The sequence below is a fragment of the Solanum tuberosum genome, unplaced genomic scaffold (assembly GCF_000226075.1).
Source record: "Solanum tuberosum cultivar DM 1-3 516 R44 unplaced genomic scaffold, SolTub_3.0 scf00189, whole genome shotgun sequence".
NCBI lineage: Eukaryota > Viridiplantae > Streptophyta > Magnoliopsida > Solanales > Solanaceae > Solanum > Solanum tuberosum.
Genome location: NW_006239113.1, coordinates 776,869 through 782,274, shown reverse-complemented (window position 1 = coordinate 782,274; position 5,406 = coordinate 776,869). Strand labels below are relative to the sequence as shown.

Sequence of the window (5,406 nt, the reverse complement as noted above, 5' to 3'; positions counted from 1 at the left end):
GTTGTCAAGTCTTCTAACTTTGAATTCTCAGCTTCCAATATTCTACTTGGTTGATGCATAATATTGTCCACATCCATTACATCCTCTTCAAAGAAAGAACTCATGTCAATTTTCACATGTTTCAGCTTTGACAGTTTGAATATTATAGGAAGTAATACCATGGTGGAATATCCAGTATTGATCAACAAAGTTTCCAGATTCTGGAGGTTCAACCACGACAATGGGATAGCTTTTACATCTTGAGTTCGAATCCTTAAGAACCTCAAATGAAATAGGGAGCCTATTTCTTCCATTAAAGAATCTTCCAGAATAATGCTATCCAGTTGCAACACTCTAGCAAGTCCAAAAGGTCTTGTATGGCAGATATAGCTGGAGTTAAGAGGCCAACCGCTAACTTTCAAAGATATGAGATGCTTACTACCAGCTGAACACTTATTAGAATTGAACAAAACACATTTTTTGTGGAGTTGACTGTCGTAAATATGAATGGTTAGACGATGATGTAGGAAATCCGAAGCATGAAATCGAGCACCTGGATTCATTAACTTGAAAAACTTTGCCTTTATAGATTTTTCTAAACAAAAATCGTGCACAACATCATGCACATAGCAAACCTTGATCCTAACAGAAAAAGGCATACTCTTCTTGGAGGGGATTTGATCCACCATTATCAGGCTACTGGAAACTAAAGCATCCAAGTCACTTTGAGTTGCTTCCTCTAAACTACTCTTGGATCGGATATCATGATCCACAAACCCTTCGGCCATCCACAACTGCTTTAACTTAGAGACCGGAGTTCGTTTGTTCTTTTGTGATCTTGCGAAGTAAAGCAACAATGGCTTCAGGTGGCATGGTAAATGGTCATAACTTAATTGCATAACCTTCATCATCTGCAAATTGATGTTGGCAGAAATAAAGGAATCCAGATTATCTTGAATCTTAAGCCACAAATAAAACAATAGCCAAGGGAAGTCCTTTACATTTCTTAACTATTTTGTGTCCAACATCTGACAGTTCAGCAGGGCAGCTTCCTTCTCCAAATACCCTTTTTTCGAATAGTTCCCAACTTTTTTCAAGTGTTAAAACTTGGAGGTCGATAGGATCAGTACTATATTTAACTTGCGAACCAACCTTACTAATTCGGCTAGTTAAAATAACTCTATCTCCTCTCTTAAGCTTTGGAAAACATGCTATTAACATCTCCCCTGTTGCAATATCCCACACATCATCCAAGACGATGAGGTACCTTCTATCGTACAGTGCTCTTCGTAGCTTTTCAGCAAGGTCATCCTCACTTCCTTTTACTTCAGAGCCAGTAACTTGCTGAAGAATCTCCCGCAACACCTTTGACTTGTTATACTTTTGGGAAACAGTGCACCAAGCACGAATCTTGAAATGACTAGCAACTAATGTATTGTTATACACTTTGTTGGCCAGAGTAGTTTTACCGAGTCCTAGCATTCCGACAATCGAAATGACATCAAGCTCAGATTCATGTTGATTAAGGAGTTGGCCAATGATCTTGGATTCTTCTTTCTCATGACCTACTGTTACCTCAACAAAAGGTGATGAGGTTGACTCAATTGGCTCGACGAAAGACTTTGCCTCAAGGGGGTCATCCCCATTCTTATCCTCCAGCTGTAAACTGGTGACTTGTGTCACGATAAGCTTGATCTTATTAGTGACACTCGGAAGTGAGAAGATGAGATGCGAGAGAGCTTTATCTCTGACAAGAATGGAATTAATGACATGTTCTGCCTCATATGCCACATCTAAAACACGTACCTAACAATCTTTAACTACTCCACTAGTGTCATCCAATGTTTGCCTGGCTTTCCCAAAAGATGATCTTAGGAATTCAAGGCATTCTTTCACCATCCCTATTTCGTTCTTTATCAGAGAAACTGAATAAGCATTGGAAATGAGTAAATCATTTAAATGTCTGAATAGAATATTTATGAAGAAGAAACCATCATCTATAGGAAAGGAAAGTTGAGATGACTCTGGGGCTTTCAAGAAAATCTGTCTGATATCTCCCTTCATTCGTTCAATTTCTTGCAAAAAGTCTGGAGCTGAAAAATCCGCTATGTTGATATTATTCTCTGAGCTCTCCTCCAACAGCTTGCTCACCAGAATCTTAGTTGCGCGGACTCTTCACTTTTGATGCCGCACCCGTCTCGGATTCTCCAAAAATACACTACTTTTGGCGAATCCGACACGCACCCGTTGGCACTTTTGAAGAGTCCGAGCAACATAGACCAGAATAGACATCTTCCTTGTAAGTACTCTGATATGTGCCAATATATCGTTCAATTTGCCAGAATGGATAAAGCTCTTTGGTATATCGGTTAGAAAGATCTAGGAACTCCATCATGAGATTAATGCTTTGAGTTGGAGTGTAATTGACAGTTACTACGCCTGCCATGCGTCCTTGGAGAAGAATAAGATAATTTTGAAGAATCCTTGGAGATGCTTTTAGGATTTGCTTAACAAAGATTTGTAGTTCAGTTGACCTTGATTCTTTCATGAGCTTAAAAGTACAAATGTATTGAACCTCCAGCTCAAGAGGGATTATGTCGATGAGTAGAGAAGTGATCACGGAAGAGCATTGAGAGACGTCGTCACACACCTTGTAACCATCATAATATCGTTTATACTTTCCAGTCCAAAGATCAAAACAGAATTGTGTTACTCTATCAGCAGTCAATTGGAGCCAAGGGTAGAGATATTCAGTGTTTGCTTTGTTGGCCTTGAGGATAGGATAGAAATCTCTCAGATGTCGGAATACTTGCTGAAGAATATTGAAGACACTCATCAAGGGGAGAAGCAAATTAGCACGATAGTTTGGTAGATCATGAAGGTGTCTGAAGAGATATTGAAACATTTTCTCTTCAGTCGTCATGGCTACATAATAATCATTCTCCAAACTCCAAAAATAGCTTTTCATCTCTTCCAGCAGCAGAGGGGCAAGACACTCCATGTCGCATTTCGCTAGGATTAATTTGCCATCTTCATCTTGATAGAAAAGTGAGCAACTAAGTTCATAGAACTTGTCTATTCTCTCGGACATGCTGGAATAAAAATAATCCAAACTCGAATTCCCAAACAGAACAAATGTTCTTAGGAATCTCAATTCCATTCTTAGCTTTACAATGTCATCCAATTTTGATGAAGCAATTATTTTTTCATTCTTTATTTTCTTCAAGCCATTGAAGAAATCGTCAATATGATTGCTGATTCTTCTTCTTTCTTCCTCAAATGGAAGCTGCTAAATTAAAAAACAATCATTAGTTGGGATATATTAGTGACATATTTTGTTATTTAGTTACACAAGTGTAGTAAGTAGTTTTTTGAAATGATGTAATATAAAGTTTGAGTAATATCTCAGATGGTCACTCAACTATGCAGTCTTCTCTCAGAAAATCACTCAACTTTCAATTTTAACTCAAAAGTTACTCAACTATGCACTTTTCTCTCAAAAAGTCACTCAACTTTGAATTTTAACTCAAAAGTTACTCAACTATCCACTCTTCTCTCAGAATGTCACTCAATTTATTTAATTGTTTATTAAATGAAAATTTGCTGATATTAAATTTTTATATAACAAACCAAAATTTTAAAAAATAAAAATACCATTTAAACCATTTAATGATCCGCTCCACTTGACCCGACCTGCTAAAATATAATATTGACCCATTTGATGGGGTGATACAGACTGTTATGATGTGTTACATAGGCATTTGATGGTGAGTAGAGGTTTTGAGCTTATAGTATACCAAATTATTAGAGTGACCAACAATTTCTCAAGTGTTGGTATGATGCATATGATAGTTTTGAATATTAGTTGAAATTTGGTATCTGAAAGTTTACGTGGAGTTGACATTGTACGTGATTCAATAACTTTGTATTGATGGGAAAATACTTTTAGATCTGAAATCAGTGCTATCAGTCTTGGGTGTGACCCGTATCTGTCATAAAATATTTATTTAGATAGAGAGAGCGCCATAGTTTGGAAATTTTGGAGGCGATAATGTGTTTGTTAAGAAGACTTTTATACTAGTGACGATTTGAGAGTAAGGTAAATGGCGGGTGTGATTATGATGTTTGTTTAGTATTAACAGTGTTGACTTTAGTGGAGTACTGTGAGAAGTATGTGGGATTCCATGAATCGAGTATGTGTACGATTGTAATGAGGACTAGACTAATTGATTGTGGGTGGCTAAAAATCAAGGGGATAGAGTTAGATGGATGTAAATGTTTGATATGGACATTATGGAAAGAGTATCTTGTGTTATTCGACTTTGGTTCTGTACGTTATTATGTGACCACCCTTGTAACATCCGACAATTTGAAATAACTATGAAGAGGCTTAGAATTGGAATTAATTATTTTTGGAAGGAATTCAAAAATCTGGAAATTTGGCTAAGTATGGGAAAAAGTGAGTTTTTGGCCAACTTCGAACAGTCATAACTCCTAGATCAGGATGATTTATGTGTAGTTCCAGTTATTTTTACGAAGCTCATTGAATGATCTTTCCAACGCCACCGAGTTTGCTCGATTCCGAGTTCGTATGAGTGAGTTATGCCCTTTGGAAGTTGGGTAGTTGGTAGGGAAGTCCGTCCGGAAATTTTAAGGGTATTTTGGTCTTTTCCCTAACCAATTATTTTGGTTATATTAGTTTGTTAGACTGATTTTATATCAGTTCTTCTTCTTTTTTTAAGAGTGAGAGTGAGGGTTTGTGAGTGAAGAGGAGAAGAAGAGGAGAAAGAGAAGATCAAGCAAGGTTTCGTCAAAGATCGTCGTGGATATCGTCGGGGGTGATCCCTACTAGGTATGTGAGTTCATAGTGTTGGGTTGGTTCTTTCCCCCACACCCCAAACTCGTTTTATTTCCGAGAAAAGAATGGTTGTGTTGTTGAAGTTGTTGGGTTGTGTTGTTGATGTTGTTGATGTTGTTGAAGTTGTTGGTTGTGTTGTTGATGTTGTTGATTGTGTTGTTGAAGTTCCTTGTTGATTTGGGACATGTTTCCGGTTGTGTTTTTGAGTTGAAATCTATTGTGTGTTGAGGGGTTTATGATTCTAGGTGTTTGGTGTGGGTGATCCCTACTAGGTATGTGAGTTCATAGTGTTGGGTTGGTTCTTTCCCCCACACCCCAAACTCGTTTTATTTCCGAGAAAAGAATGGTTGTGTTGTTGAAGTTGTTGGGTTGTGTTGTTGATGTTGTTGATTGTGTTGTTGAAGTTCCTTGTTGATTTGGGACATGTTTCCGGTTGTGTTTTTGAGTTGAAATCTATTGTGTGTTGAGGGGTTTATGATTCTAGGTGTTTGGTGTGGGAACCTTTGAAGTTTAGAAGGTTTAGAGTTGGAGAAAAGAAGGAGAAAAGTCGAGTTTTCGGGGAAAAGGGG

The 5,406-nt window shown here is 37.6% G+C and overlaps 1 pseudogene; it reads right to left on the bottom strand.

Moving 5' to 3' along the window:
* Positions 1-5,406, bottom strand: part of LOC102591256 (putative late blight resistance protein homolog R1A-3) — an 8,912-nt pseudogene that overhangs the window by 691 nt on the left and 2,815 nt on the right.